The sequence below is a fragment of the Cervus elaphus genome, chromosome 5, assembly GCF_910594005.1.
Source record: "Cervus elaphus chromosome 5, mCerEla1.1, whole genome shotgun sequence".
In the NCBI taxonomy this organism is placed as follows: domain Eukaryota; kingdom Metazoa; phylum Chordata; class Mammalia; order Artiodactyla; family Cervidae; genus Cervus; species Cervus elaphus.
In genome coordinates, this window is record NC_057819.1 from 75,052,656 (window position 1) to 75,066,469 (window position 13,814).

The 13,814-nt window shown below is 36.5% G+C and overlaps 1 pseudogene across 1 annotated transcript; it reads right to left on the minus strand.

Moving 5' to 3' along the window:
* Nucleotides 1–409: 409 nt before the first annotated feature.
* Nucleotides 410–1,098, minus strand: LOC122693178 (annotated as a pseudogene). The gene has a single exon (XR_006340842.1). The product of XR_006340842.1 is annotated as an mRNA turnover protein 4 homolog (transcript).
* Between the last annotated feature and the right edge of the window lie 12,716 nt (nucleotides 1,099–13,814).

Sequence of the window (13,814 nt, forward strand, 5' to 3'; positions counted from 1 at the left end):
CCCATGTTCCCTGTATTGGAACATGGATTCTTAACCACTGGAGTCCCTGTCATGGGTATTTTGGTAGAGAATTTTATTAAATCTATAGATTGCTTCAGGTAATATTAACATTTAACAATATTAATTCTTCTAACCCAGAAAAACTAGATGTGTTTCATTTATTTTCTTTTTTTCTCCAAACCAAAGCCCAAACCCAACAGCTTTTTTTCTCAAGAAAAGTCCCCTTGGAAGAAGACACCCTGAATGACAGCTTTGTTGTTTATAGAAAAATAATCTGTCCTTGTCAGCCTCCCTTGTGTTCATCCACAGCAAAATTCATGGCTGCTCTCCCAGGAAGGCACTGGCAGTCCCTCGTGGTCCAGGCTGGGCAAGGCCTGGAGAGGCCCAGAAGCCCCGGCTACAGTGCCCATCAGCTGTCATCACTGACTTCCTCTAACTGTGAAAGGCTATCTCCCATCTGTAGGAACCTTCTGGAAGGCATGTCCTGCATGTATTTGATGATCACCTTGAGTTCAGCTATGCAATACCCCAAAAGCTTCAGTATGTGGGCCTGCTCTGGAGTCAGCACATCATCTTCTTTGCACACCTTGTGGTCAGAGAGCAGGTTCACCACACCTTTATTTGGAGCCGAGGGCAGACTCAGCTGCCTCAGGTGTGGCTCCATGGAATCTGGTAACTGCTCCAGGAGTCCCAGGTCCAGAAAGCAGCTTTGTTCCCACCTCAGGTGTAGTGCATTTCTGTGTATTTCATGAACCACTCATTCACTTCCTTCTCAGTGTCACTGGTAAAAAGAAGACCAATCTCACTCCTCAACTTTCTGCTGACCTGATGCAGATTTTCTTTGCACTCATCAGATGGGCCTTGACCCAAGTCCACCATCATCACTTTGTTTTTGCCAAAAAACATTAGACTGTGCTTCCAGGCACTGTGGATGTCCTTCAGCTTATTCTTCCTCATGTTAGCCATGGAGAAGATGAAGAGGTACTTGTATGTGTCCACACATTTCCTAAGCTCTTCTGTCAAGTTCTGTTTCAGTTCCAAGCCTTTCTTGGCAGTTTTGGTTAGGAAGACTTTCCTGTTGCCCTTGGATTTGGGCATCTCATTGCAGGCACCTAGATGTGTTTCATTTAAATGTATCATTTACAATTTCCATCATCAAAGTTATAGTTTTCAGAGTATAAGTCTCTCACATCCTTAATTAATTTTATTGCTAAGAATGTTATTCTTTCTGATGAGATGGTAAATTGGATTGCTTTCTTGATTTGTTTCTAATAGAAATTATTAGTGTACAGAAAAACAACAGACTTCCTTATGTTAATCTCATATCCTGAAACTTTGCTGAATTCATGTATTGATTCTCAGAGTTTTCTGGTGGAGACGTCAGGGTGTATTACATATAGTATTCTATCATTTGCAAATAGTAACAATTTTACTTTTTCCTTTCCAATTTGGATGCCTTTACTTCTTTTTCTTTTCTGATTGCTGTGCCTAGGACTTCCAGTACTATGTTAAATAGAATGGTGAGATTGTGCATCCTTGTTTCTGATCTTGAAGGAAAAGTTTTGACATTTTCCCCATTGAGTGTGATGTTAGCTCTGGATTTGGTAACAACAACCTCTAGTATGCTGAGTTATGCTCCCTCTGTAACAACTTTGTTTAAGGTTTTATCACAAATCAATATTTTTAAAATAGTTTTCCTAATTTTGATATCATGGTAATCTTCCATTTAGTCATGGAAGATTGTATGTTTCTAAACTCTATCTATTTAGTCTAGGTTGTCCAATTTCTGGGTGTATAACATTTCATAGTATTCTCTTATGATTATTTGTATTTTTTTGGTATTGGTTGCAATTCTCTTACTTTTAGACTAATTTTGTTTATGTGAGCCCTTTCTTTCTTTCTTTCTTTTTTTTAAATAATGAGTCTGGCTAAAGTTTTATCATTTACTTTTTATATATAGTTTCATTGATTTTTCTCTACTTTTTGGCTTTTGTTTTATTTATTTCTGCTGTTGTCTTTATTATTTCCTTCTTTCTGCTGAATTTGGGTTTTGGTTTGTTTTTCTTTTCTTGTACCTTAAGATGAAAAGTTATGTTGTTTGAGACTTTTTTCTTCTACCTCGAGGTAATCTAATATTGTTAAAAACTTCCCTCTTATAACTATTTTTCTATGTCTCAAAGATTTTAGAACATTGTGTTTTAATTTTCTTTTGTCTCAACACAATATCTGATTTCGTATTTGAATTCTTCATTGACTCATTGTTCTATTTAGTAGCATTTCTCCACATGTTTGAGTTTTTTTTCCCCCAGTTTTCTTCTATTAATTGATTTTTAGTATTATACCATGGTGGATGGAAACAATGCTTGATATAATTTCTATCTTCTTAAATTAATTGAGATTTGTTATTTGACAAGGTATGTGATCTATCATGGAGAACATTCCATGTCCAGTTAAAAAAAAATGTGCATGCTGCTGTTTAGGATGTAAAGTCTTGTAGATATCTGTTAAATCCATCTGGTTGTATGTTTCATTTAAGGCCACTGGTTATTGATTTTCTATCTAGATGTTCTATCTATTGATGCAAGTGTGGTGAAAAGTTCCCAACTGCTACTGAATTACTTGATTACTTCTATTAGTATTTGCTTTATATATTTAGGTGTTCCTACATTAGGTGCACACATATTTATTATATTATATCCTCTTCTTTGGTTTGCCTTTGTTGTAATTATATAATGCCCTTATTTGTCTTTATTATAAACTTTATTTCAAATTATAATTTGTCAGATATAAGTATTGCTACACAAGCTTATTTTCATTTCCATTTTCATGAAATAACTTTTCAACCTCTGTTCTTTCAGTGTGTGTATCGTTAGTTTTAAGTGAGTCTCCTATAGGCAGTATATAGATGTTTTTTTTTTACTTATTCAAATCTCCAACATAAGTCTTCTGATTGGAGCACTTAGTACATTGATATTTAAAGTCATAATTGATAAGCATTTGCTTGTTTCTATTTTATTACTATGTTCTTGTTTCTTTTGTAGCTCTTCTCTGTTCTTTTCTTCTTTTAGGCTCTGTCCTTGTGGTTTGATTTTTTCAGTTCAGTTCAGTCCCTCAGTCATGTCTGACTCTTTGCCACCCCGTGAACTGCAGCACGCAGGCCTCTCTGTCCATCACCAACTCCCAGAGTTTACCCAAACTCATGTCCATTGAGTCTGTGATACCATCCAACCATCTCATCCTCTGTCATCCCCTTCTCCTCCTGCCTTCAACCTTTCCCAACATGAGGGTCTTTTCAAATGAATCAGCTCTTCACATCAGGTGGCCAAAGTACTGGAGTTAAAGCTTCAACAGCAGTCCTACCAATGAACACTGAGGACTGATCTCTTTTAGGATAGACTGGTTGGATCTCCTTGCAGTCCAAGGGACTCTCAAGAGTCTTCGCCCACACCACAGTTCAAAAGCATCAATTCTTTGGTGCTCAGCTTTCTTTATAGTCCAACTCTCACATCCATACATGACTACTGGAAAAAACCACAGCCTTGACTAGACAGACCTTTGTTGACAAAGTAATGTCTCTGCTTTTTAATACACTGTCTAGGTTGATCATAACTTTCCTTCCAAGGAGTAAGTCTCTTTTAATTTCATGGCTGCAGTCACCATCTGCAGTGATTTTGGAGCCCCCCAAAGTAAAGTCAGTCACTGTTTCTCCATCTGTTTGCCATGAAGTGATGGGACTGGATGCCATGAACTTAGTTTTCTGAAAATTTAGTGTTCGATTTTTTAGTGTTCTGTTATAAAAACTTTTTCTTTCTCTTTAATTTTTATATACTTATTGTAGGTTTTTATTTTCATATCTGATTGATGATAGTCATTTAAATTGAAACACATTCTAAAATTCAATATTTTAATTTTCCCCCACAGTGTGTGTTTTTCTGTTGTATTTTACAGCTTTTATGTAACAAGCTCTAGGTACATCCACCTCAGTAGAACTGACTCAAATGCTTTCCTTTTCATGGCTGAGGATATTATATTGTGCATATGTACCACAACTACTTTATCCATTCATCTGTTAATGGACATCTATGTTGTTTCCATGTCCTAGCTATTGCATATAGTGTTGCAATGAACACAGAGGTACACATGTCTTTGTCAATTATGAATTTCTCATTATATGCCCAGTGGTGGAATTTTTGGGTCATATGGTAGTTTTAGGGCTTCCCTGGTGGCTCAGCAGTAAAGAACCCCCTCTTCAATACAGGAGATGTGGGAGTCACATATTCAATCCTATGGTTGGGAAGATCTCCTGGAGAAGGGCGTGGTAACCCACTCCAGCCTTCTTGCTGGGAAAATCCCATGGACAGAGAAGCCTGGCATGCTACAGTAAGTGGGTCATGAATGATTGGCCATGACTGAAGAGACTGAGAATGCATGCAGGTAGTAGTTTATTCCTAGATTTTTACAGCTTTTCCATACTTTTCTCCATAGTGGCTGTATCAATTACATTCCCCCAACACTGTAAGAAGATTCCCCTTTCTCCACACTCTCTCCAGCATTTGTAGTTTGTAGAATTTTAGCGATGGGCATTCTGATACCACACGATATTTGTGATTTGCATTTCTCTAATGATGAATGATATTGAGTATCATCTCACGTGTTTATTGGTCATTTGTATGTTTTCTTTGGAGAAATATCTGTTTGGATCTTCCACCCATTTTCTATTGCATTGTTTGTGTTTCTGGTATGGAGCTGCATGAGCTGCTGTATATTTTGGAGATTAATCCTTTGTCAATTGCTTCCTTTGCAATTATTTTCTCCCATTCTGAGGGTTGTCTTTTCATCTTATTCATACTTTCCTTTGCTGTGCAAATCTTTTAAGTTTAATTAAGTTCCACCTTTTAATTTTGTTTTAATTTCCTTTACTCTATGAGGTGGATAAAAGAGGATACTGCTGTGATTTATATCAAAGAGTGCTCTACCTATTTTTCCCTCCAAGAATTTTATAGTTTCTTGCCTTATTTGAATTTGAATGACTATTTGTTTAAAACTTGTAGGTATATTTATAGGTTACTATATATACACAGACTTTATGATAGCTACAAATCAGGAAACTATAATAGATATGTAAGTGAAAAAAAAGAAAGAAAAAGTAAACCCACAAAGAAGAGACTAAAAGATGGATAAAAGAACAGAATAACTAAAAAACAGTAAGAAAACAAAATGACAATTAAGAAAGTGGCAATAAGTCTACGTCTATTAATAAAGACTGAGTGTAAATGGACTAAATAGTCTAATCAGAAAAAAAAAAGAAAAAGAAGAAGACCTATATATTGGCTGCCTACAAGGGATTAACTACAAAACAGGACACACAGCCTGAAAGTGAAGAGAGAGAAAAAGATAATCCATGTAAGTAAAAAATGAAAGTAAGATTATTGTAGCAAGACTTTTATAAAACTTTAAAAGAAAGTTTACAGCAAAACACAAAGGGGGCATTATGTAATGATAAAGGAGTCAATTCAAGAAGACATAGCTTTCACAAAAATATATTCTTATGAAAAAATATATTTCATAAAAATATAGGCACCTAATTATAAAGAAAGCATTAGCAGACATAAAGGGAGAAATTGACAGTAATATAATAAGAATAGAGGACTTTAATGCTTTTTTGCTTTTCTTTTTTTGGGATGGTTTTGTTTTCTGCCTCCTGTACAATATTACAGACCTCTGTCCATAGTTGTTCAGGCACACTGTTAACTAAATCTAGTCCCTTGAGTCTAGTCCCAAGAAGGCAAAGTGATTATCTGAGGAGACCTTACAAATAGAGGAATAATGAAGAAAAGCAAAAAGCAAGGCAGAGATGGAAAGACACATCCAATTAAATGCATACTTTCAAAGAATAGCTAGAAGGGACAAGAAGGACTTCTTCAATGAACAGTGCTTAACAATAGAAGAAAACAACAAAAGGATAAAGACTGGAGATCTTTTCAGGAAAACTGGAAATGAAATATCAAGGGAACATTCCACCCAAAGATGGGCACAATAAAGAATAAAAATTGTAGAGACCTAGTAGATACTGAAGAGATCATGATGAGATGGAAAGAATACACAGAGCTCCATTTAAAAATCTTAACAAATCAGATTACTGAGACAGTGTGGTTATTCACCTAGGGGCAGACATTCTAGAGTGCGAAGTCAACTATACCTTAAGAAGCACTGTTGTTAATAAAACTAGTGGATGTGATAAAATTCAAGCAGACCTATTTAGATCCCTAAAGGACGATGCCATCAAGGTTTTGCATTCATTATGTCAGCAAATCTGGAAGACCCAGGAGTGACCACAGGACTGGAAAAGGTCAATTCTCATGCCAATTCTCAAGAAGGGCAGTCCCAAAGAGTGTGCTAACCATAGGACAATTGCACTCATCCCCCATGCTAGTGAGGTCATGCTTAAAATCCTGCATGCTAGGCTTTGGCATTATGCAAACCAAGAAATGGCAGATGTCCAAGCTGGGTTTAGAAAAGGAAGAAGAACTAGAGATCAAATTGCCAACATTCCCTGGATTATAGCGAAATCAAGGGAATTTCAGGAAAAAAAAAATCTATCTCTGTTTCATTGACTATGCTAAGGTCTTTGACTGTTTGGATCATGAAAAACTATGGAAAGCTCTTAGAGAGTTGGGAATATCAGACCTTCTTACCTGTCTCCTAAGAAACCTCAATGTGGGCCAAGAAGCAACAGTTAAAACCCTGTATGGAACAAATTATTTGTTCAAGATCAAGAAAAGAGTATGACGGGGCTGTCTGCTGTCACCCTGCTTGTTTAACATACATGCTGAGCACATCATGAGAAATATGGGGTTGGATGAGTTACAAGCTGTAATCAAGATAGGTGGGAGAAACATCAACAACCTCAGATATGCGGATGATACCAGTCTAATGGCAGAAAGTGAAGAGGAACTGAAGAGCCTCTAGATGAGGGTGAAGGAAGAGAGTTAAAGAGCTGGCTTAAGACTAAATACTAGAAAAACAAAAAACTAAGATTATGGCATCTAACCCCATTAGTGCATGACAAATGGAAAGGCAAAATGTGGAAGTAGTGACAGACTTCCTCTTCTTGGGTTCCAAAATCACTGCAGATGATGATTGCAGCCATGAAATCAGAAGATGCTAATTTCTTAGCAGGAAAGTGATGGCAAACCTCGACAGTGTGCCAAAAAGCAGAGACTTTATTCTGCCAACAAAGGTCTGTATAGTCAAAGCTATGGTCCTCCAGTGGTCATGCACAGTTGTGAAAGCTGAACCATAAAGAAGGCAGAATGCCAAAGAATTGATACCTTCGAACTGTAGTGCTAAAGAAGACTCCTGGAAGTCCCTTGGACAGCAAGGAGATCAAAACAGTCAATCTTAAGTGAGATCAACCCTGAATATTCACTGGAAGGACTGATGCTGAAGTTGAAGCTCCAATATTTTGGCCATCTGATGCAAACAGATGACTCATTGGAAAAGTCCCTGATGCTGGGAAAGACTGCCAGCAGAAGGAGAAGAGGGTGTCAGAGGATGAGATAACTGGACAGCATCACCGATGCAATGAACATGAACTTGGGCAAACTTTGGGAGATTGTGAGGGACTGGGAGGCCTGGTGTACTGCAGTCCATGGAATTGCAAAGAGTTGGACTGCATGACTGAACAACAACAGAGGACTTTAATACTCTGCTTACAAAAATGGATAAATGATTTATACCAAAAAGATCAATAGACAGTTGTCTTAAATGACACATTAGACCAGATGGATTTAATAGGTATCTGCAAAGCATCCCATCCAAAACCAGCAAAATGCACATTCTTTTAAACTGCGCATGGAACATTCTCAAGCATAGATCACATTCTAGGCCACAAAACCAGTCTTAATAAATTAAAGAAGCTTGAAATCAAGCCTCTTTTCTGGCCACAACAAAATAAGAAATCAATTCTAAGAAAAACAAAACGAAACAAAACAAAACTGCAGTCCCTTACCAAGTCAGGACTTGCCATTATGCTGGGGGAAGCAGATCTTGCTCACAGCTGTGTCCTAGATCCATGGTTTCTGGCCCTGCACAGTCAATGTGGAAACGATGGGCCATTATCCCTGATGAATACATAAGCACAATCTTCAATATGATATGAACAAATCAAATTCAAAATACAGAAAAAAGACCATATATCATAATCAGGTAGAACTTATTCCAGGGATGCAAGAATGGTTTAGTTTCCACAAATCAATCAGTGTGATATGCCACATTAACAAAGGGACTTATAAAAGTAACCTGATCATCTCAATAGATGCAGAAAAAGCATTTGATAACATTTGTCCATTCATGATTTAAAACTCAACAAAATTATTCTAAAGGAAGCATACCTCAATGGAATAAGGGGAATATATTAAAAATCAACAACCAACATCATTGGAGAAGGAAATGGCAACCCACTCCAGAATAAAAAATAAACACTCAAGGAGAAAGAAACAAATTGTATTGATGATATTAAAGAACTATAGCAAAAAAAAAAAAAAAATGGAGAGGACAGAATAAGATCTTATATAATTTTTTTTAAGTTGAAGAATCCAAGCTTCCATTTTTTTTTATACTTAGAAAGAATATTAATAAGGTTGATTGGGAAAATACAATATTCTGTTAAGCTTATATATTATTTTTGAAGCTCAGCTGTAATTTATGCACTCCATTGGTCACTACGCATGAATTGTTTTATGAAATAAAAATCTGAATTGCTTCTTTTCTCCCTCCACATTCATAAAAGCCTATTCCATGATTTATATTTAAACTACTGCAATACTTTCATTATTATTTTTTAATTTTTCTTTGTTTTTTAAACTTCTTATTTTACATTGGAGTATAGTCTATTAACAATGGTGTTTTAGTTTCAGGAGTACAGCAAAAGTGATTCAGTGATATATACATCTATTCTTTTTCAAATTCTTTTGCCATTTAGGTTGTTACATAATATTGACCTGATTTCCTTATGCTATATAGGAAGTACTTGTTGGTTATTTATTTTAAATATAACAGTGTGTACATGTTAATACCATACTCCCTAAAAATCCCTCCCCCTGTCCCTTTCCCTCTGGTAACTACAAGTTCATTCCCTCAGATTTAAGTCTGTTTATGTTTTGTAAATAGGTTCATTTGGATCTTTTTCTTTTTTTTGGTTCCACATATAAGCAATACCATAGGATATTTCTCTTTTTATGTCTGACTTACTTCACTCAGTATGACATTCTCTAGGTCCATTCATGTTGCTACAAATGACATTCTTTCTTTCTTTTTAATGGCTGAGCGATATTCCATTGTATATATGTACTACATCTTCGTTATCCATTCAACTGTTGTTGGAGATTTAGGTCGCTTCCAATTGTGGCTGTTGAAAACAGTGTTGCAGTGAACATTGGGATGCATACCCTTTCAGACTATGTTTTTTCCCAGATATACGCCCAGGAATGAGACTGCTGGATCATATGATAGCTCTCTTTTTAGTTTGTTTTTTTTTTTAAAGGAACCTCCATATTGTTCTCCACAGTGGCTATGCCAATTTGCATTCCTACCAAGAGTATAGAAGGATTTCTTTCTCTTCACACCCTCTCTGGCATTTAGGATTTTTTTTTTTTTTGATGATAGCCATCCTGACTGCTGTGAGGTGATATCTCACTGTAGCTTTAATGTGCATTTCTCTGATAAAAAGCAATATTGAACATATTTCCAAATGCTTCTTGGCCTCTTGTATGACTTCTTTGGAGAAATGTCTATTTAGATCTTCTTAGATCTTCCAATTTTTTTGATTGGGTTGTCTGTTTTGATTGCACTAAGCTGCATAAGCTGTAAATTTTGGAGACTAATTTCTTGTCAGTCACATAATTTGCAAATATTTTCTCCCACTATGTGGACTGTCTTTTCGTTTTATGGTTTCCTTCACTGTGCAAAAGCTTTAGAGTTTAATTAACTTCCATTTGTTTATTTTTGTTTTTATTTTCACTACTCTGGGAGATAGATCAAAAAAGATCTTACTATGATTTATGTCACAGAATATTCAGCCTATGTTTTCTTCTTAGAGTTTTAGAGTGTCCCATCTGACATTTAGAACTTTAATCTATTTTGAGTTTATCTTTGTGTATGGTCTTAAAGAATGATCTAATTTCACTTTTTTAAATGTAGCTGTCCAGTTTTCCCAGCACCATTTATTAAAAAGACTGTCTTTCTTTCATTTTATAGTTTTGCCTCTTTTGTTGTATATTAATTGACTATAGGTTCATGAGTCTATTTCTGGACAGTCTGTCCTGTTCCACTGTTCTATATTTCTATTTTTGTGCCAGTACCATACTGTTTTGATGAGTATAGTTTTATAGCATAATCTGAAGTCAGGGACCCCAGTTCTTTGAGCTCCATTTTTCTTTTTTCCATTTTGGCTACTCAGGGTCTTTTGTGTATAATTTTAAGTTTTCTTTTCTTTTTTTCCTAGTTCTGTGAAAAATATCCTTGGTACTCCTTCATTGTACCAAGTCATTCCAAAGTTGGATTGGAATAGTGATTCCATTGAATCTGTAGATTGCCTTGGGTAGTATAGGCATTTTGACAGTATTGATTCTTCTGATATCCCCCAAATAGTATATCTTTCCATTTGTTCATGTCATCTTTGATTTCTTTCATCAGTTTCTTATGATTTTCAGAGTACAGATGTTTTGTCTCTTTAAGTAGACTTATTCCTAGGTATTTTACTCTTTTAGATGTGATGGTAAATGGGCTTACTTATTGGACTTCTCTTTCTGGCCTTTTGTTTTTAGTGTACAGAAATGCAACAGATTTCTGTGTATTAATTTTGTAACCTGCAACTTTATCAAATTCATTATTAAAGTCTAGTAGTTTTCTGGTAGCATCCTTAGGATTTTCTATTTACAGTAGCATGTCTTCAGCAGACTGTGATAGTTTAAACTCTTCCAGCTTGGATTGCTTTTATTTCTTTAGCTACTTAAACTATGTTAAATAAAGGTAGTGAGAGTGAAAATCTTTGTCTCATTTCTAATCTTAGGAGAAATGCTTTTAGCAATTCACCATTGAGTATGATGTTATCTGTAGGTTTGTCATCCTTTATCATGTTGAGTTATGTTCCTTCTATGCTCACTTTCTTAAGAGTTTTTATTTTAAGTGGGTGTTGAATACTGTCAAAAGCTTTCTTGCAACTATTGAGTTGATCATACAGTTTTTATTCTTCAATTGGTTGATGTGGTATATCACATTTATTGATTTGGTGGATATTAAAAAATCCTTGCATCCCTGGGGAAAACCTCTCTTGATCTTTTTAATATATTGTTGAATTCAGATTGCTAGCATTTTGTTGCAGACGTTTGTGTTTATGTTCATCAGTGATACTGCCTTAACATTTTATTTTTGTAAGCATCTTTGGTTTTGGTATCAGGGTGATGGTGCCCTTACAGTGTGAATTTGGCAAGTTTCATTCCCCAGGAATTCTTTGGAAGAGTTTCTGAAAGATAAGTGTTAGTTTTTCTCTAAATATTTGATAGAATTCCCCATGTGAAGCCTCCTGGTCCTGGAGTTTTCTTTTTAGAACTTTTTAAGTCAGAGTTTAAATTTCAATATTGTGATTGGTCTGTTCATATTTTATATTTCTTCCTGTTTCAGTCTTGGAAATTGTACCTAAGAATCTGTCCATTTTTTCCATGTTGTCCATTTTATTGGCATAAAGTACCTCATTGTGGTCTCTTGTGTTCCTTTGTATTATCATGGTGTTACTTGTAACTTCTCCTTTTTCATTTCTGATTTTACTGCTTTGAGTCTTCTGTCTTTCTTTTTTTTCCTTGATGAATCTGGCTAAAAGCTTATCAATTTTATTTTTTTAAAAGAACCAGCTTTTAGTTTCATTGATCTTTGATATTGTCTTCCCCACTATTATAATCAATTTCCCCCTTTATGACTGTTAGCATTCGCCTTATATATTGAGGTACTCCTATGTTGGATGCATGTATATTTACAGTTATTATGTCTTCTTCTTGAATCAATCCCTTGGTAATTATGTAGTGTTCTTCTTTGTCTCTTATTTTAAAGTATATATATATATATATATTTGATATGAGTATTGGTACTTCAGCTTTCTTTTCATTTTCCATTTGCATGGAGTACCTATTTTCAACCCCTCACTTTCAGTCTGTGCCTCAAATTGTTTTGTTTCAATCTGTTAGGGCTGAAGTGGGTATCTTGTGGACAGCATATATATGGATCTTGATTTTGTATCCATTCAGCCAGTCTATGTCTCTTGTTTGGAGCATTTAATCCATTTACATTTAAAATAATTATTAATACATATGTTCCTATGGTAAATTTGTTAATTGTTTTTGGTCTATTATCATTCTCTTCTTCTTTTTTTTTTTTCCTCTGCCCTTGGGTGCTGGTGACTTGTTCAGAGAAGTTCCTTTAGAAATTGTTGTAAACTGCTTTGGTGGTGATGAATTCTCTTAGTTTGTGTGTCCTTTAACCATGCCCTTCTTCCTCAAAATTGTTTTGAGTTTCACTTTAAATTAAAGGAAGGTGTGATGGACAGGGAGGCCTGGCATGCTGCGATTCATGGGGTCACAAAGAGTCGGACACAACTGAGCGACTGAACTGAAATGAACTGAACTGCATCATCAAAATGGCAATACATTGAAGAGTTACTGACTTTAGTCTCCCTCACAAGAAGACCGTACAGTAACTTTACATATATAAAACACTATTATAAAAGTGCCAGGACCTAGGATGGGTGTGGGACATGGGCAGTAGCACTTCCATGGACATCAGAGACCAAGATGAACTGTATTAGAAGGCAAAGAGGGGCAACCACATTTTGACCACCTTACCCTTCCCCATGCTTGCATAGGGCAGCATCAAGAGGGTTCTCCTGGGTTTACCATTTCTCTAGTGGGAAAATGCTAGCCCAAGGTGAACATCTGGCTCCCTTCACATTGTCAAACACTTTCCAGGAAGCTCAGTGGAATCTAACACCACAAGCATCACTGGGGGAACCTGCGGATCTATAACACAGGATTTCAGATAGAGACTGAGAAGGGGAAGAGGCTTACAGCAACCTGTGTTCACATCTTGACAGTCTTAACTTCTGCCTGCAGTGGTGCCTGAACAGAGATTTCAGCCAGGAATCAGCAGCTTTGCCCATTTGTAGAGCCAAACTAGTGGTCCTCTATGGCCAACGAGTTTGTCTGGCAGTTATGCCTGATTTGGAAACACAGCCAGTGGGCTATACCAGCTGTGGAGCACAACCTAAGGCTCTACTCAGGCAGGGAGAAAATTTGCTCTCCTATCCTACTGCTAAGCATAATGTCCGGTGTTACTCTGTGGAGCATATCCTGCATCTCTGCTTAGTTCAGCGACCATACCCAGCAAAAGAGCTCAGCATATATCTTTGTGTAATTGCCAAATATAGCCTGTGAAGGCAGGGAGCCCAGCCAGAGGGCCCACCAAATTGGGGAGCATAGCCTATAATCCTACCCAACCAGAAAGTCTGGACAGAGGACTCCACTGTCACAAAGCATTATCTACAGCTCCAACTAACTTTGGAGTATAGCTAGGGGCCCTGCCCAAACAGGGCAGGAATCCACCAACATTACCCAACAGCTGAGCACAGCCAAAGCTCTATCCAATTGCAAACCCCAGGCTGTGTCTTCAATCAACCTTGAAGCACAATCTGTCGTTCCATACCCTGGCATTTGCATCAACTTGGATGAACCATTTACGCTAAGTGAAATGTCAGACAGACAAAGGCA